Source organism: Neophocaena asiaeorientalis, unplaced genomic scaffold, assembly GCF_003031525.2.
Source record: "Neophocaena asiaeorientalis asiaeorientalis breed wild unplaced genomic scaffold, Neophocaena_asiaeorientalis_V1.1 scaffold264, whole genome shotgun sequence".
Classification (NCBI taxonomy): Eukaryota; Metazoa; Chordata; class Mammalia; order Artiodactyla; family Phocoenidae; genus Neophocaena; species Neophocaena asiaeorientalis.
In genome coordinates this window covers 5,984,347-6,005,241 of record NW_020185332.1, presented here as the reverse complement: position 1 = coordinate 6,005,241, position 20,895 = coordinate 5,984,347, and positions in this window count along the sequence as shown.

Sequence of the window (20,895 nt, the reverse complement as noted above, 5' to 3'; positions counted from 1 at the left end):
AAAATCTGCTGCCGCCACCTCAGTCAGCCTTTCCTTCAAATAGGTGATGCCTGATATGGAGAAATTATATAGGAAAAAAATAATAGCACTTTGAATCTATACTATAATCACAAAAACATAAAATTGCGTATGTGTATGATAAAACATGAAAAAGGAAAACTGGCAACTTTTTTCGTAGGTTATTGAGAAAAATGGGTACATTTTTTCTCCTCTATAATAGGCTTTATCATTTGTATAATGAGGTTAGACATTTAGGTGAAAAATAAGAGTATCCTATGATTGGCGATTCACCCGTTTAGGTTGGTGGGCTATCTGGTCAAAAGGTAAATATCTCAGAAATGGAACTTAAATCAAGTTTGGCTTCATGGAATACTTTCCTCCTAAGAGCATGGAGTGAATGCGAGTGTTGATGGAGTTGAGGGAGAGGAAGGAAGGACAATTTTGGAGAATGGCCACCTGCTGAGGGGAGCAGACTTAGAGAAAGTGGGCTCTAAATAGGAGCCCGAGTGGATGGAAAGTGGAAATGAGAAAGTTATAGAGATAAGGCAAGTAATACGGGGAGGAACATTAAGGGGTTGATTATTTTGGGGTGTGTGTGTGTATATTTTTGAAGAAAAGAGGCATCCATAAAGTGCACTGATGAGCTCAACACCTCTGGAGAAAGCTCCAAGTATTTAAGAGTTTAGAATATAGCTCACACTGGGACTTCTCTGGCAGTCCAGTGGTTAAGACTCTGTGCTTCCAATGCAGGGGGCGTGGGTTCGATCCCTGGTCAGGAAACTAAGATACCACATGCTGTGCAGCGTGGGGAAAAAAAAAAAAAAAAAAAAAAAGAATATAGCTCACTGACACTCTGGCTTTAGTCCTACAACACTTGGGAAGTGTAGGGCAGCATGGCACAGTAGGAAGGATAAGGGCTTCAGCGCTTGCACTTCTGCCACTCACTAGCTATGTGGATTTGGGCTGGGCAAGTTGCTTAACATCTGAAACTCGCTTCCTCAATTAATATTCATAGTTATACTTAACAGTCATAGTTATAAGGTTTACATGAGATTACACACACACACACACACACACACACACACACTTACATACATATAAAATGCATGGAACATAGTAAGCTCCCAAATTACTTACCTATTCTTGCTACAGGGATGAGGAAAAAAATAAGAACTCCCATCCTGAGACAGTAAGAAAATTAATAAGGTTAAGGTTGGGCCTCTATCCAGGCTTCTATGCACAAGGAGGGACCAGGACAGCTTTCTCAGGAAGCCATGGTTTAAGAGCTGCCAGTGAAAAGAGGCAGCACCACTCCGCAGGCACCCACTCTGCTTCCGAGAACATGGTGGTGGATTAGCTGCCATTATCCACAGTCAAAAGTCCTAATGCTCTTTTGTGCTTCTTCGTCTTAGGGCTGGAGCACTTGGCTGAGCTGATTGCTCTGATTCCTGTATTTTGAATCCTGTAATCCCCCACGCTTGGGGTCAGGGGATACAGATAAAGGGGCAGAGGGTGACTTCTGTTCTCTACTGAGCCCCGACACAGACTGTTTCTAAGTTCTGAAGGTTTGCCTATCTGGGAGGCCAGCAATAGAAAAGAATAACACCCCAGCCGGTATCTCTAACCTGCACCTTGCAACACGTAGAAAATGAGAAAGGGAGGGAAGATTCTCCCTAAAGTCTCATGGGATGAGGGCTCTGAGGACTTACTGGGAGCTGGCAGGTGACTCTGTACCTGAGCTTCCTTCCGTCAGCAGCTGGGAAAGAGAAGGCTAATGATGGCACATGAGTTTACCCAGTAAAACCCATGACAGGCAGTGTCTGGTGGGCATAGGAAGAATGTGAGCGCACGAGAACCAGGGTCTGGGGAAGTTGCTCCCTCCAAGTCCAGCTCATATGGAAACCGTTTATGTTTTCTGTTTGCCAAAAACCTTTGGTGCGTTGCTGAACCTGTTTGTCCTGAACTCCTAATAATAAACACAAGGCAACCAGTTCTCCAGATGACAAGTCCTTTTGTTAATGAGTAAAGAAGGACTGATGAGCTTCTCCACAGCCCCGTCTTCATACCTGGTGATGGGAAGATCGGCCCCATGGAGGGCACAAAGCCTGGCTTCCTCAGGTCCTTGACAACAGTTGCTAAGCCTAACTTGGGACGGAGCTGTTTCAGAGGTAGGGCCCTATTGTGTAAGGGACTGGGGTGGCCCTGTGTGCATGGGGGAAAGAGGGAGGCAGTTGGGAATGAGAGATCCCTGGAAAGGGTGTTGTGCTCTTAAGAGTGATGATGGTATGTCAAACTCTGCTTCTTAAAACTACCAAGTCATAGAGAAGTGACTGGGGTTTGTATTTGAGGGCAGTTTTTAATGATCCGACCGGGACATGACAATTATAGGTCACAGATAAGTTGTTAAACATCCTTCTAATTATTATCACATGTTTTTCTTTTCTTGGCCATTAAGACTTAGCTTGGCTGGATTTTCCCTCTTGTGTTCCTGGAGGTGAGGCAGAGGTAAATGAGAACTCCAAGAATGTGATGGCAACGCCATGCTCAGGAACAGCGATGGAGCAATGCCTGGGTAGCAGGACTCAAGCCTCTCCCAACTCTGACCAAGGCCAAGAGATGACCTCTGCTACCTTCCTCCCTTTGCTGCCCCCCACCTACCCACACAGCCTCCCACAAACACTCAGAGTACAGGCTGACACAGAGCCCTTACAAACACACACATATACAAATACACATCCCGAAGCATGTCGTGTTTTGTGCACTTCAGGCACCTGGCACACAGCAGTGCCCAATAAGTACAGGTGTTCCTCAGCATCTGTGGGGGATTGGTTCAAGGACCCCCAAGATATCAAAATCCAAGGATGCTCAAGTCCCTTATACGATATGGCATAGTATTTGCATATAATGTATGCACATCGTCCCATATACCTTAAATCATCTCTAAGTTACTTATAATACTTAATACGATATAAATGCCATGTAAATAGTTGCTGGGTCCAAGGCAAATTCAAGTTTTCCTTTTTGGAACTTTCTGGAATTTTTTTTCCCCCCAAATATTTTCTTTTTTTTCTGGTAAGCGGGCCTCTTACTGTTGTGGCCTCTCCCGTTGAGGAGCACAGGCTCCGGATGCACAGGCTCAGAGGCCATGGCTCACGGGCCCAGCCGCTCCGCGGCATGTGGGATCCTCCCGGACTGGGGCACGAACCCGTGTCCCCTGCATCGGCAGGCGGACTCTCAACCACTGCGCCACCAGAGAAGTCCTCCCCAAATATTTTCAATCCATGGTTGGTTGAATCCGCACAGGTGGAAGCTGCAGATACGGAGGGCCAACTATATGTTGAATGACTGGATTAAAATATTAGGAGGCAGGGTACCCACTCATGCTATATTTGACCCTACCAAGCTTTAATTCACTATAAAATTATGTGGACAAAACTTTTTTCACGTATTTATTGTCCATAAAGGAGCTTTATGAAAGTCAGGATACGTAGGTAATATGTTCTTTGTACTCTGGTGACAAAAATAAAAATAATTTACTTTCTCATTTCAAGAGAACAAAGTCATCTTTCTTGTGAATTTTATTTTTTAAACACAATCCCTTCCTCACTGCCCCTGTAATAACTCTCCAAATATCACTTCCCAAAATTTACATATATGAGATTGGAATGGACAATATCTTTGGATTATTCTTCTGTCTTGCCATTTCCCCAAGTCTTGCTAATCTGCTGGGTTTGAAGCTCATGCAACTTTTTTTTTTCTTTCCCAACACCTCCTGCTGACACACCCAAAGGCGCTCAGCTTAAGAAGGGAGTGGTCTTTGAAAACATAAACTAGGTGTTCCCTGTTCAAATAAAAACTTGACAGATATTCTCACAGGGAAAACTTTCCCTCAACAGCTGTACGAAGGCTAAAACTTGTTCCTGGCAAAGGAGTTTACACGGATGTATCCTACATGGATCGTCCCTTCTTGTGGTTCACTAAACTCTAATTGCAATCATGTCGGACATATGCTGCTTACCATAACGTTTCATAATGAAAAGTGCACTCTCCAGAATTTAATACACAGTAATGGCTTCTTTGATTTAAAGCATGATTATGGTAATAAAACCACTACAAAAATGGACACATCTTCTTCAGTAGATTATCTTTCTTTGGAGACAAAGGTAAGTTCTGAGTCCTCTGATTATAGCGGATCAAATTTAGTATTTTGCATTGTCAGCCGTCATTTCAGCTTCTTTTGACCAATTCTGGTGTAAGATATCTTGGGGCTACCAATATGGCCACCCCATATCACAAATGATGTATCATTATGATTCCTTCTGGGTGCATTTGTAGTTAGCGGGTTTGAAAAATATTTGTTTTTGCTTTAATTGCTAAAAAATTTAAATTTTACTGTATAAGAATACCATAACGTATAAAGAAACTGAGAAAGTCACAATCCTGGAAACTTAAACACATTAACTGCTTTCCTACTTCATGGGTGTCATAGCATTGAAATCTGTCTACATTCAAGTTGGAGGTCTGCTCTCACCCACACTTCTCTGTATCATCACCTCATCATATGAATCGCGATGGATTGTAGCACAAGGATCAGCCATCTTCAACACTTCACTAGGGCTCGGGAGCTGGCAGAACAAGCAAACTACCCAAGATTTTAGGGCTTTATGATTTTCAGGTGTAGAACCACAGACATTACTTGAGACACTTCCTGCACACGGTACACAGCATCTTTGCCTGTATTTTCAGGTCTCAAAGCCCAGGAAGCCATTGTCCACACAAGGCTGATCCTCTCGGTTCCATTTATCCAAAGCTGATCTGATTTCAAAGAGTTCCATCCACCTTCTCAAAGGCTCTTCCCAACCATTCCTGCCTATAGATGAGGACTCTCCCCTTCCTTTCATCTCCTTGAAGCTCCCATGGTCAGCATCTCTCACCCTCTCCTTTTGTTGCTAAACTGTAGATGTTTCACCTCCCTAACCAAACTCTATTGCATTTAAAGTGAGGAATATCCTTCAGACTTCTCTGGAGTGCATGAGAAGTATTAACGCATATTTATAGATTGATTCAAACAACAAGGTTGATGAGATCATTGTCAAATGGAAAAGGAGGTAAGTGAAAACAGTGTAGAAAATGTGAAAGAGAAAAAGACATCACAGTATTAGTTTAAGCAAGGGCAGAAACCCAGTCCTATCCTCTTATGTTACTTAGCCTCTCTGTGTGCCCCCAAATTGAAACAATAATAGTACCAACTTCACAGACCGTCATGAGGATTAAATGAGTTCATATTCGTAAAACAAGTGCCAAGCATGCAGCAAACGCCACAGAGGCATTTGTTAACATGAAAATGAAATACCATCACAATGCCAAAACCTACCACAGTGCCTGCTCAGTAAAGGCTGAACTCAACCAAGGTCTTTGTTTTGAGACACTTGAACCAGCATGGGCCTGGGATGGAGTGGCTGCCAGGACCAATGGGCACCTTCCAGAAGGAGCAGCTCTTGCAAACACAGCAAGCTCCATGCTCCAGTTCAAGGGCCCTGGAAGTTCCCAGGTTTTGCCACAGACTCAGCTGGAGCGCTCCCTGGATGGGGACATGTGGTTTTTCGGGATAGCCCGAGGAGGAGGGGTTGCTGGGCACCCTGGCGCCCGCTGATGGTGGCTCCCGCGGCGAGGGGGACAGCCCGGAGCCCCGCCCCCCGCCTCCCCGGCCCAGAGCCGGCACGGAAAGTTACTGCGTGCTAACGTGGCAGGAACGATGGAAAGCCCAGGGCTGCCAAGTGCTGAAATCCTGGGCTGCGTTTCTTATGCTCACAGGCACGGCTCTTCGGAGAGTCTAGTCTATACACGTCCCCGGCACATAACTGTATTCTTTTTAGCAGATACTATATCTTGGAGCAGAGGGAGGAGAAAAAAGTTTGAGGGAGTGGCAGTAAGGCAGGAGCCAAGATCCCACGTATGCTTTTTTTCTGCTTGCCCTAAGATGTTCCTAAGATCAATGAATAATCTCACCCACTGTATCGTGTACAGCTGAATCTTCAGCTCATAGATTTAAAGAAATAATCTAACTCTTTTATCAAGTTCAATTCACTGGATGCTTCCCTTTTGTCTATTTGCTCATTCATTTTTTATTTTATTTTTAATATTTATTTATTTATTTTTATTGGCGTATAATTGCTTTACAATGTTGTGTTAGTTTCTGCTGTACAACAAAGTGAATCAGCTGTATGTATACATATATCCCCTAAACAAACATTTCCTAAGCATCGATTATCTGTCAGTTACACAAGGGGGCCCTGGGAACCCTGAGAAGCTCATAGGCTGGTGTGGAGACAGTATAAATGGTAGCTATATGTTATGAAGGGCTATCACTGTGGCTGCACAGAGGGCTCCCCAGCAGAGAAGTTTTTTCTGCCAGGTGGGAGAGAAGCCACAAAGGCTTGCTGGGGAGTCTTGTTAGAGCTGGGCTTTGAAGAATGACTCCAGCGAGAAGGTCACCAGCTGAGCAAGTGGCCTAATTAGGCTGTGAGGTACATTTACCATCTTTGTCCCGTACCTGCTTTTTCAAGTGAGGTTTTTTTTTTTTTTTTTTTTTTTTGCAGTACGCGGGCCTCTCACTGTTGTGGCCTGTCCCGTTGCCGAGCAACAGGCTCGGGACGCGCAGGCTCAGCGGCCACGGCCCACGGGCACAGCCGCTCCGCGGCACGTGGGATCCTCCCGGACCGGGGCACGAACCCGCGTCCCCCGCATTGGCAGGCAGGCTCCCAACCACTGCGCCACCAGGGAAGCCCTCAAGTGAGGTTTTAAAAATACAAAAACAGACTGTGGGTTGGAGAACAGTATTGTATGAACATTACACTCCCTGATTATGATCACTGTACTGTGGTCACGGAAGAGAAGGACCATGTTCCTAGGAAATCCACTCTGAGAAAGCATAAAGAGGAATACTCCCTCTCTCTCTTTCTCTCTCTCTCTCTAGATATACACACACACACACACATATATGCATATATGTATATTTGTATATATATATACACACACACACTTGTATGTGGGGGGGCAGAGAGAGAGAGAGAGAATGAGAATGATAAAGCAAAGAAGACAAAATGTTAACAACTGGTGAATCCGGATAAAGGGCATATGGTGAATCTGTATAAAGGGCACTTGTGCTATTCTTGCAAGTTTCTGTAACCTTGAAATTACATCCCGCGTCCCCTGCATTGGCAGGCGGGCTCCCAACCACTGCGCCACCAGGGAAGCCCTCAAGTGAGGTTTTAAAAATACAAAAACAGACTGTGGGTTGGAGAACAGTATTGTATGAACATTACACTCCCTGATTATGATCACTGTACTGTGGTCACGGAAGAGAAGGACCATGTTCCTAGGAAATCCACTCTGAGAAAGCATAAAGAGGAATACTCCCTCTCTCTCTTTCTCTCTCTCTCTCTAGATATACACACACACACACACATATATGCATATATGTATATTTGTATATATATATACACACACACACTTGTATGTGGGGGGGCAGAGAGAGAGAGAGAGAATGAGAATGATAAAGCAAAGAAGACAAAATGTTAACAACTGGTGAATCCGGATAAAGGGCATATGGTGAATCTGTATAAAGGGCACTTGTGCTATTCTTGCAAGTTTCTGTAACCTTGAAATTACAGCAACACAAAATGTTTTAAAAAAATTTAAAGTACAGGGCTTCCCTGGTGGTGCAGTGGTTGAGAATCTGCCTGCTAATGCAGGGGACACAGGTTCGAGCCCTGGTCTGGGAGGATCCCACATGCCGCGGAGCAACTAGGCCCGTGAGCCACAACTACTGAGCCTGCGCGTCTGGAGCCTGTGCTCCGCGACAAGAGAGGCCACGACAGTGAGAGGCCCGCACACCGCGATGAAGAGTGGCCCCCGCTTGCCACAACTAGAGAAAGCCCTCGCACAGAAACAGAGACCCAACACAGCAAAAATAAATTAATAAACTCCTACCCCCAATTAAAAAAAAAAAAATTTAAAGTACAAAAAATACTAAGTTAGTTTTAAAACTACTAGAATGACAAAGCCTTTTATTACCATCATTCCGAAAAGCAATATTCAGAACACAGTTTGGTCAGATTGATGCAGCGACCCACCTAGGCCTTGGGAACTCTGAGGAGTGCAATGTCTTTTTTTTTTTTTAATTTAATTAATTTATTTTTTATGCAGCAGGTTCTTATCAGTTATCTATTTTATACATATTAGTGTATATATGTCAATCCCAATCTCCCAATTCCTCCCTCCCCCCCATTTTCCTCCCTTGGTGTCCCTATGTTTGTTTTCTACATCTGTGTCTCTATTTCTGCCTTGCAAACTGGTTCATCTGTACCACTTTTCTAGATTCCATATGTATGTGTCAGTATACGATATTTGTTTTTCTCTTTCTGACTTACTTCACTCTGTATGACAGTCTCTAGGTCCATCCACATCTCTACAAATGACCCAATTTTGTTCCTTTTTATGGATGAGTAACATTCCATTGTATATATGTACCACATCTTCTTTATCCATTCGTCTGTCGGTGGGCATTTAGGTTGCTTCCATGACCTGGCTATTGTAAATAGTGCTTCAATGAACATTGGGGTGCATGTGTCTTTTTGAATTATGGTTTTCTCTGGGTATATGACCAGTAGTGGGATTGCTGGGTCATATGGTAATTCTATTTTTAGTTTTTAAAGGAAAATCTACAAACAACAAATGCTGGAGAGGGTGTGGAGAAAAGGGAACCATCTTGCACTGTTGGTGGGAATGTAAATTGATACAGCCACTATGGAGAACAGTATGGAGGAGTGCGGTGTCTTCTGTGGTTCCTTCTTCACTAAATTGATGTATAGTTGATATACAATATCCGTACCCTATTCTTTTTTCTTAAAAACGAGCCTTGTAGGGTGAGAGGGTCAGGATAGCAGTGAAGCTCAGAGCAGGTGTGGTCTGCAGAGGGTCTGAAAGGAAAGGGGCTAAAAGGTGCTGCCTGTCCCTCTGCAGTGGAAGGGCCCACCCCCAGGAACATAGAGGAAGCAGTGCCACCAGGAGTGGGCAGTCAGCTTAGTAAGGGTTTGTGATCTATCAAACAATTTTGTTTAACTTGTTTTTAATACATTTTAAAAAGCAGAAAGCAAAATTTAATAATAACAGAAGCAGCAGCGGCAGGTAAGATTTACCAGGTGCAGACGATATTCTAGGCACTTTGCTAACTACTCAACATAAGCATCTCATAGATTCCCCATAACAGGTCCATGAGATGGGTACTATTAAAATTCCCATTTTAGGGCTTCCCTGGTGGCGCAGTGGTTGAGAGTCCGCCTGCCGATACAGGGGACACGGGTTTGTGCCCCGGTCCAGGAAGATCCCGCATGCCGCGGAGCGGCTGGGGCTGTGAGCCATGGCCGCTGAGCCTGTGCGTCCGGAGCCTGTGCTCCGCAACGGGAGAGGCCACAACAGTGAGGGGCCCGCGTACCGCAAAACAAAACAAAACAAATTCCCATTTTACAGACAGGGGAACTAAGGCCCAGCGACTCAACAGTGGAGTTGGATATAAGCACAAGTAGCGTGGCTCCAGTGCCTGGGCTCTTGCCCACAATTTTATACTCTTTAGGTTCCGGTTACTACTTTATGTGCATGTGGACTAAGAATTTCAAAGGACATGGAGGGGGGATGAAAGCAGTATGATTGGTTGGAGGTGGTGCGATTGCAGTGATGTTTACTTTGATTTCAATGTTCAGTGCTATTTGTGTACTAACTTTTAAAAAGTCAACCCTATCAATGGATAATTCCTGACTCAGTAGATGCAGTTTGGGATTTGTGTGCCTAACATAGAATCTTTGTCACTAAATAAATTACAGCTTCTCTGTGCCTTGGTTTCTATATTTGAAATATGAGATGATATTTGCTTACATTTTCCCACTAAAATACTTGCTCTATGACTGATATTCTGTGTGTGATGTGTGTAGGATATGGAGATTGTGGAGACTAGGGGGTGGGAAAAGGTGGGGAGGGGTACGGTGGGGTGACGGCAAATCTCTTTCTGAGGACGATTACTCACTGGTGGGATCCGATGTAATGCATGAGGCCAGGCTGGGCTTTCTGTTCATAAGGGACAGTCCAACCTTCAATGAAAACATCGTATCTGAATTAGGCCCTCACCTCACCTTCCCTGACTCCTCTTTTCCCCCCTCAGTCTCTCTCTTCTTTCTTTCTTTTTCTGGGCCAGTGGAAGTTGTGTTCTGTCATATTTACACATTTTCTCAGATAGAAAAGACAAGCAGAGACTCGGTCCAGAGGGAATGCGAGTGGCTTGAAGGCCTGAGCACACCTCGCTTTGCATCCAGGGATTCGCCCCGCAGATATCATTTAACCCCTTTACCACATGCATGGGAGAGAGACTTTTCTATTTGCTGCTTATACACAGGTGATTCACTGGAAAAGCATCCACAAAAGGTCAGAAAATTAGAGTAACCAAAATCACGTGCTGCTATGGTAGAAACTATACTGGTTCGTTTGTATTCTCTTCCTGGTCACCTTTCAGACCATCTGACTAGAAAGCAGAGTTTTCATTTCTGTGCATCATCCATTTAGGTTCAAAGATGCTTTTGAGAGAGCCAAGGGAATGATGATTTAATGCTGCCAAGTGCTTTGAGATCTCAGACAAAGAAGCTCTGTAAATACTGAGAATTACTGGGCATTATCGGCCCCAGTATCTGTCTCCTCAGTATTATCAGGGCTTTGGAAAAATTAATGAAGAAATGGTTCCTGGCATAGTAACAGCAGCAGTCGCTTCTGAAAAATTAAGAGACCCCTCTGCATTGGGGAATGCAGGACTCAGTGAAAACACTCACCCAAGAATTACTTTTCTCTTTTTCTTTTTGCAAATGGAAACCACCAAAGATGAAAACCCACTGCAATATGAAAAAGAAAGAAGTAAAGCTTTTAAAATCAAACTGTAGCAAGGTAAGGGCAAGGTATTGTGTGAGTGCACATACCTGCACAGGAGATGAGAACAGAGAGACAGACATTCAGAGAGATAGACTGGGCTTCAGAAAAAAAAGTGGGCAAAAGGCTTTTGCCCACATGTTTATATCTGATGCAAAACCAAATCTTTTTTTTTTTGTCTAAATAAAAAACTTATGCATTCTGGGTTGGTGAGGATGCAGGGCAACAAGCACTCACATACATTCTTGGTGGGCACGTAAACTGGTAAAATCTCTATGGAGGACCACTTTGCAGTATCCATTAACATTACAAATGCATCTGTCCCATTATCTTAACAATTCCATATCCAGGAATTTATCCTGTACATCTATTTGCATATGTACAAAATGGTATATGCTCGAGGCTATTCACTGCAACACTGTATCAGTCAAGTCTGAAAACAACTTAAAAGCTGATTCGTGGGGGATTACATAACTGCTAGTGTATCCATAAAACGGAGTATCACAGAGTTGTTGAAAAAGAATAAGGCAGCTCTGTATGCACTGTACAAAAGTAGCTCTAAAGATGTAGTGTTAACTGAAAAGGACCAATACACAGCGTGTGTGTATATATGTATAAATATATTTGAATATGTGTGTTTGGATTCATCATGCTCATATATTCATAGAATGGATGATTTCTTTTTTTTAAAAAATTAAATAATTAATTATTTTTATTTTTGGCTGTGTTGGGTCTTCATTGCTGAGTGCAGGCTTTTTCTAGTTGCGGCAAGGAGGGGCTGCTCTTCCTTGCGGTGCGTGGGCTTCTCATTGCGGTGGCTTCTCTTGTTGCAGAGCACGGGCTCTAGGCTCTCTGGCTTCAGTAGTTGTGGCACACGGGCTTAGTTGCTCCGCGGCATGTGGGATCTTCCCAGCCCAGGGCTCGAACCCGTGTCCCCTAGTATTGGCAGGCGGATTCTTAACCACTGCACCACCAGGGAAGTCCCATAGAATGGATGATTTCTAGAAGGCTGCATAAGAAACTGGTAACTGGCCAAAGGATAGGGTTTACCTCTACTTTATATCCTTTTGAATGCTGTATCATGTACCCATGGGACCCTTCCAAAAAAACCTAAACAAATAATGTTAATGTGTGTGAAACCACTGATCAAATGCCAAAGTAAAATAATGAACCTTTTACCATTTTTGTGTGGTGGGGCTGGATGAGGTGTGTCTTCAGAGCTCTCCCATGTTCCTCTCAACACCTGGCTTCCCAGTCTCTGACTTTCCTGGTTGCCCACAGCTCAACTCAGGGTGGGTCAGCCTGGCACCTGTTTCAGCTAACAGTCCCCAAACCAGGAAGTACCTGTCTGCACCAGATCCATCAAACATAGACCTGAGGATGCAGGGACCCTCCCTGTAGGACTGACAGGGGAAATGATCCCTAGGGATTAGGACCCCCACTAGGCTATGCCAAACATTTGCTGCAAGTCTGACCAGTGATAATTTTGGAATTAGGTTTTGTGTCTTTTTGGGGTTGCAAGGAACAATGACTCACCAAGCTAGGGGATGCTCATCACAAGGCTATATGTGGAGTGATAAGAATATTTCTCATGAGAATCTAATAAGAATAATAAAACAACAATCTCTAAAATAACAACATGGAGCACTTAGGTGCTAAGCATTGTGCTAAGTGCTTTGTTCGGATAATGTCACTTCAATCCCACCCCCAACCCATGATGCTGTCACTGTTATTATCCCCATTTTACAGAACATTGTGCAGGTCCCGGGTGCCACAGAGCGACGGGGCCCTTGGAAATGGAAAACATGCCTCTCCCTCAGTCTCACGCCCCTGGACAACACGGTACCCCTCAGGGCTGCAGCTTCTCCCTGTATGTTTGTTCTCTGATACCAGTTGGCTTATTCAGTGCCCACTGGGCTCACTCATTGATTCTGCTTGCTCAAGTCCTTCAAGGATGGTCCTTGGAGACCCTCCTCCATCTCAAGTTCTCCTCTGGGCTTCAGCGGCCTCCTCCTCTTCAGACCTCCCGTCTATTCCCATGAGAGAGAATGTGAGAGGTCATCCTTACTGGTGGCCAGCCACTTCCAGACCCGAGGGTGGCTTGTCCCAGGTCAGGTTCCTGTTCTGTTTCATTTCCCTGTGGCTGAGGGCTACCAGGCCTCTTGGGGTTAAGTCTTCTCCTTCACTCGTAGAACCTTGTTTTTGAGAACTGACCTCAAACCAGGCACTGGGACACTGGGGGTGCAGCACCAACAGAGCACAAAGCCCTTGCTCTCCATGGATTCACCTTCTACCCCCTTGACCTGCAGTGATGGGGGTGGCAGACATTCTGGCCTGTCCACTTTGGAGACAATGACCATGACTGACCACTGAGCTCTTGTCTCAGTCCCTACATCACCGCACCTGTGATTCCCTGCACTCATGCCTTTTCCTGGTTTTCTAGCCCCCTCCAGAAACTTGGCCCAGGGTACTACAGAGTCCAAGGTGACCAAGCAGGTGGCCTTCACAGTAGGGCAGAGACTGATGGGAGAGAATTCTGGTGGACAGTGCTCAAGCCCCAGCCGCAAATAATGAGGTTACCAACCATTTTACCAAGACTGGTCAGCAAATACCCAAGTGGTGCTCTTCTCTTTTCTTCCTTATTTCTCTTCTGTCAATGCCAAACTGCTTGAAAGGATTCCATGCCTCGTCAAGTAGTTGACCTGAACAAACCTTTCCAGGCTTGTCTTCCACATTCTTCAAACCCCTAATAATCCTTCAAAACCCAGCTCCAGGCATTTCCCTCCTCAGTGAAACCTTCCTTAAATTCTTAGTGACAATCATGGCCTCATTTGGGCTACTTCTGTACTTGGTACATAATTTTACTGTTGCTCTTATCATGCTGTATTGCAAATGTTTATTTAGATGTGTGCTTTCTTGACGGGAGTGTAAACTCACAGAAGGCAGGTTCTATGTCTTAATTATTTATTTATTTTGAATTTAAATAAGATATTTTAGAATAGTTTTAGATTTGTAAAAAAGATACAAAGATAATACAGAGAGTGGTTCTATACCCCTTGCCTGGTTGTAACATCTGGCTTTACAATGGTATATTTTGTTACAACTAAGGAATCAACACTAGGTTGTTACTCTTAACTAATTTTCACAGTTTATTCAGAGTTCACTAGTTTTTCCCTAATGTCCTCCCCTATTGTAGATGTCATCCAAGTACCACATTACGTTTAGTCATTATGTCTCCTTAGCCTCCTCTGGTCTGTGACAGTTCCTTTAACTTTCCTTGTTTTTGATGACCTTGACAGTTTTGGGGCATACTGGTAAGGTATGTGGTAGAATGTTGTTCATTCTGGGGTTTCTACATGTTAGACTGGGGTTTCTTCATTTTTAAACACCAGCACTGAGCAAAATACCTAGCATGTACCACCTAGCATAGACCAGGCTTTTGATTTCATGGTTAATGAACTGACTAGAATTCAAGTGTTTCTTTAGCACCTTCGATATAAGTAGAACCCTGATCGATGCTCTTGGAGAAATGAAGTATGGAACCCAAGCCTTGTAAAGATCTTCCACACTGTTAAATAACAAAAGACAGCATGTGTCAAATAAGGGGATCCAGGAGAACGACCTGTGGCAGCTTAGGAGATGGATTAATTAGCGTGAGTGGGTGAAGTCAGCAACGTCTATGTGAAAGAAAGGACTGGAAAAGCAGGGAGGATTTTGAGAGGCCCTTTTCACTTCTCAAACTCACCCAGCTCCTTCCTGCCTTAGGGTCTGCTTACCTACTGAGCCCAAGGTCTGGAAGGCATTTACCAACCCCTCTCTTCTCAGGGCTGGCCTCTCCCTGCAGACCACATTATCAAAAAGAGGCTCCACCCGTCACTCTCAGCAACCTTGTTTTCTTCATAGCCTTTGTCAATGTTTAGAATGATTATTTCTTTATTGTCTGCCTTTCTCACTAGAGTCTCAGCTCCTTGAGGACAAGGACTGTAGTTTTTAATTCACCCTGGCAGAGCACATGACCCACACATAATGGTACTCAAGTTATCTTGCTGAATAAATAAAAGGGTTGATCTTGGATGAGCCTGACAAGACATGACACAGCGAGAAAATCCATGAGCCCTGGAAGAGGCACTGGGATGGAGCAATGGCCTGGGTAGGCAGTGGAATGCTGCCAGGTCATGAGACTGATCACAATGGTGTCAGCTGATCCCAAGCAGGGTGGCATAATTTGGGCAAACGCCAGCAATGTACTAGGTGTGGGCTACACAGAGGTAGAGGCGATCCAGTAGTTTTCCATCTTGGGAAGGCCAACGCAGGTTCATAGTCAAAAAGTGGGGGATAAGGAGTAACTGGGGTCAAGGGAGGGCTGGGGGCCACAGGAATGTCTTTTTAAGTTGAGAATGTACCCCATGAATGAGAATAACACAAAAGCTCCTGGAAGTAAAGGGGGTTCCCGGCTTAACTTCTCTGGTGTTGGCATAAACCCAAGGAGAAAAAAGGGCACTCAAGTCAATGCTCCTCAGTGAGGAATATAAAATGGACGATGAAGACATGTGATTTTTGCTCTAGGATTTAGTACTAGGAAAGGACAGCGGTCTTTGGAAGCAGGAAGAAAAATGAGCTTCTGGGCTCAGAATGGAAAGGACCCCAATGAAATCTTGGATAATTTCCACCATGCTTTCTACATGGTTACAAAGGACAGAATTGTAGTATATGCTGATTACCTCCAAAAGTATATATATATTCCCATCTGAGTCCAGTTTAAAAATGCTGACCAAAGGGCAGTGTTTCATAGATTCCGACTGGAACAAGCCCAGTGGGAAAAGGCCTAGAAAGCATATGGCAAAGAAACTCTGAGTCCAGAGTATGATTTAGAAACTGAAGTGGTATGTGTCATCTGTATATATCTATATAAATAATTACAATGATTGAACTCTGCTTATTTCTCCTCCAACCCAAGAAACAGCCCTGAAAAAGAAAGATAACAATGACCTGTGTGTCTGGGAGTCCAGAGGGACTGTCGGTGACAGAGCTCACAGGGTTCCCCAGGAGGACCAAGAACACGGTCCAACCAATCATCCTCTGACAAGGTAAGGGTGGGCAGAGGAAGGCATGAAGAATGGCTGCACTTCTACATGTGAAGGTCAGAACATGAGATCAAGCCATGTGTCTTTGCTATTTTAAATCTACAGCCTTTGAACCCCCAGAAGGTAAGCAGGTGAGTCCTGTTCACCGACTTGTAACGCAGGAATTCCTTCTCTCTTCTGTACCTCCTTAGATCAGGCCTAAAAGGGATAGCAGGTATTAACCTCTGTGATCCCTTCATTTGAGAAGGGAGGAAACTAATGTCCAGAGGACAACGTGATAAGCCCAGAGTCACCTGGGTAGATTGGCTTTGGAGCCAGGATGGGACCTTCTAACCAACCCAGCTTTCCTTTCCCAATCCTCAGCAACTCACCTGGATACTGACCACAAAATTGGCTCTGACTCTACATTCATTTGAATATATTCAAATACACCAAGCACTGTTCACCATATATTTTCTTTCCCTCACATTACTTCCACAATAACCTTGAGGTGGCCGGGGAAAAAACAAAAGAAAATACTACCCACATTCACACTCGTTTAAATGAAATGTATATACCAGGTATCTGACCTGGACTCTTACTTCAGTGCCAAGCTCCAGCTTGTATCAATTCATTTCCCTAACAGAAAATAGGAGTCAACTTTGCAGATGGAAAGCAATTTCCCTGCAAATATTAGCAGACAGGTTACTAGCACTACTGGACAGTTTTATTATTACTTTTGTTTCAGGCTAAGGTGTGGAACTCTACATTTGCCAGGTAGTCTGGTGAAAACAGGTAGAGTTTAATTTTTTTAATTTTATTTTTTTATTGAAGTAGAGTGGATTTACAACGTTGTGTTAGGTTCAGGCATACAGCAAAGAAATATATATTTTTCTTTTTCAGATTCTTTTCCCTTATAGGTTATTACAGAATATAGAGTAGAGTTCCCTGTGCTATACAGTAGGTCTTTGCTGGTTATCTATTTTATATATTGTATTGTGTATATGTTAATCCCAAATTCCTAATTTATCCCTCCCCTCCCATTCCCCTTTGCTAACCATAAGTTTGTTTTCTATATCTGTGGGTCTATTTCTGTTTTGTATATAAGTTCATTTGTATCCGTTTTTGTTTTTTAGATTCCACATATAGGTGATATCGTATGGTATTCGTCTTTCTTTGTCTGATTTACTGCACTTAGTATGATAATCTCTAGGTCTGTCAATGTTGCTGCAAATGGCATTATTTCAAAAGGCAGAGTTTTTTAACTCTGTATTAGTTTTAACATCAGAGGGCAAAACAAAGAACAAGTGTGTTGGCCGCAGGCTGAGTACTTGGAAGAGCACCTCACAGAATCCTGGCTTTCCATCTCACTTCCCACACACAAACTTTCAGATACTGAAACATCGCATGGGTTGAAGGGAATTACTCAGCAGCACCTGCCTGTAAACACTGGTTATCAGCTCATTTGCAAGTTAAGTCACTTGATGGCAAGTTAACGTGTTTTACTCTTCCCTGGGTTTAACAGAAGGTTGTTACGTTTTTTTGTTTTTTTTTAATTTTTGGCTGTGGTTGGGTCTTTGTTGCTGCGCGCAGGCTTTCTCTAGCTGCGGCGAGCGGGGGATACTCTTCATTGTGGTGCACAGGCTTCTCACTGTGGTGGCTTCTCTTGTTGCAGAGCACGGGCTCTAGGCACGCGGGCTTCAGTAGTTGTGGCACATGGGCTCAGTAGTTGTGGCTCGCGGGCTCTAGAGCGCAGGCTCAGTAGTTGCGGCGCACAGGCTCAGTTGCTCCGCTGCATGTGGGATCTTCCCGGATCAGGGCTTGAACCCGTGTCCCCTGCATTGGCAGGCGGATTCTTAACCACTGTGCCACCAGGGAAGCCTTGAAGGTTGTTATGTTTTATGAGAACCCAATCATCTAAATATTTCACATATAGATGAGAAAACTAGACAACATAAAGATAACCAAAAGAGTATGTCATTAATAGCCACGTAGGTGTATTTCCTTAATAGCCATTTATATGTACGGGCTACTCGAAATCATGTTTTACTATCTGTGCATTTTCTAAAGGGTTAGAAAGTGTTGGGTGTAGGGCTGCCAGATAATATACAGAATATTCAGTTAGATCTGAATTAAAAATAAACAGTGAATAAACTTTTAGTGTAAGTATGTTCCAAACATTGCATAGGACATATTTTTATTCATTTTAAATCAATACTGGGTCCGTTACTCAGCCGGTTTATTTATTATTCAGATAATTTTTGCCTCTGCTTCCTTCTTTTTTGACCTTTTGGTGGCTTAATTTTAGGAACCCTATTACAGGGTGCAGGGAGAAATACAATTCAAGCACATTGCGTGTCCTACTTACCATCAGCTGAGGCTCATGTTTTAGTAGGGGAAGAATTTGATACTTTGGATTGAAAATGGTGATTATCTGCATTCTCCCTATTACCATATAGACAGAATTAGCCACAGACTGATGTTTTCCAGAGTTTGGATTTTGCAGAGCAGTAAAATGTAAAAAGAAAAGGAAATTGTGAAATTGTGAGAAGATCAATATATGGTTGCCAAGTTTAAATTCGATCAAATAAGAATGTTAAAAATACCACAACTGCCATCTTCAATGATCATTAATTCATAAAAGAAAATAACATTTGAATATCCCCAAAGTAGGAAGGACACAGTCTTAGAAAAAAGAATAATACTTCTTAAATAAAGTTGGCAGCCTTCCAATGTACCACTCTCAGTTTTGTGGAAACTGTCGAAGTGTGGTACTGGCCCTGGGATCTGAGCACACCCAGCCAGGGTATGCCATAGCAGCATAAGCCCTGCAGCAACGCTGCACATCATACAGGTTTGTGCTGGTAAGAGATAATCACAGAGCAACTTCTAGTAAAGGGAAGAGAAGGTGAACTCCACCAGTTTGAATTTCGATGACCTTAAATTAATAGCTAATTTAAGGATTTAATTTCCGAAAAGCATCTTATTTGTGTGGGAGTCTATTGTGACTTTTCTCAAACCAGGAAGCATTTCTTCAACTTAAAACTTATAGAAAACCTTTTCCTAAATTTCCTTTGGAGCACAGCACAATCTCTGTACTCTTCCTCTCTCTCTCTCTCTCTAAAATGAATGCTTCAGGAACTGGATAATATGACATTGAATTTCCACAGCCCCCTTCCCAAGAGAGTTCAGAGGTCTTTGAAACCACAGGTAATGAACCCTCCTGGCTCCTGTGAGCTGGCAGAACGTGTGACCCCAGCTGAGAAGAACTGGCCAAAAGGCAGGTGTAGCTTGTAGCAGTGCTGGGAGACCGAGTCCCCAAGTTCAGAGTTTCTATCACCCTTCCCATTACACAAGGGAAAATGATGGTGTGAAAGTGGAGAATTGCCTGAAATTGCTGAGTAATTAATAGAAACCACGATTAAAATCAATTGCCTAACCCAAGTCTTGTGGGTAGTTTCTTCTGTCCTTCTCCTGCCTGAGAAACACACGCAAAAACTTTTTACCACAGGAACTTTTCTTTAAATAGGACTAAAATTCAATTTCATAAGCCGCAGAGAGATTCAAAGTATTATTTACCAATGATCTTCAGATATTCTTTCCTTCTCCCCATAGCTAGGAAGTTGGAAACTTTTAGGGGCTCTTAGAGGAAAAGAAGTAGCCACTGAACACACAACACACACACACACACACACACACACACACACACACTGAAATATATGTTAGCATATGCTTAAAAACATGAAAAATACCCCTAACTTTAAAAAATTTTTGATATAATTTTATTTTTTTCTAGTCATAGGGTTATTTGGTGTCTTTTGATTCTGTTCTATTCTTTTCTATTTATACATTTATAAAATATATAAAAGTATATATTTTATTTTTTAAATAACTGTAATTGTTTATTACTTTCATAATAAGTAAAAAACAAAGATACAAAACACAAACTCTCCCATTAAAACTCACTTCAACCTGAATTTTAAGGAGACCATTTAGCATCACCTCATAATCACACCCTATTGACCACAGTCCTCGCGCCCTGACCCACGTGAGAAACTCAATACCCCTTCTATATTTGAGACATTTGTCTTTCTGAAAGAAGCAGTGCAACCAATTTTTTTTTTTTTAACCTCTCAGAATCTCAGCTCTTCTGTAATTACTGTAGCTCAGGTATTTTCCCCGCAGTCCTTTTCAATATCAGCTGTTTTCATTCCCTTCTCTTTGTTTTGCCTTACTAATTCTGACACGATGTTTTCTTTCAGGCTCAGAAGAGAGAGATTTTGGCTTGCATTCCACAATGATGTTTCACAGAAAGTCAGCTCTGGTTCCAGGTACTTGATAAACATCTCACTAACTAATTTCTCGCTGTTTCTAAGCGATGAACATTTTGGTTAGCAAGTCCGGGGCCCTTCAGACATCATTTGCATCCTACACAACAAGTGAGCTAATGAAACCCATGGAGCACGACCTGGCCCTCTGCTTCTCTGTAATGGTGTAATGGTTTCTGTCATCCCAGCCAAGCTGCCGTGTCCAGGACTCTGCACGTGGGATGCTGCCTCAGGGCAGGTGGAGGGATGCAAATGAGTGTGGCCCTCAAATTGCAATTTAAGGGTAGCTGTTAGGTTATACTCTTCCCATATTTTTCTCTTCCTAACCACCAAGCGTGAGGATAATGTGCTATTTTTACTTACTTTCAGGGGAGAGAACATTAAACCTTAGGGTGATGGTGGCATATTGCTGAATTACGTCTTTTAGTCCAACTTGAATAAATCAGATTTTTGTTGCTGTTGTTGGAGAGAGGGGAGAAAAGAGAGCTTTGAATCCAAAGAAATTAGATGAAAAAGCTAGGTTTCCCTAACTCCTG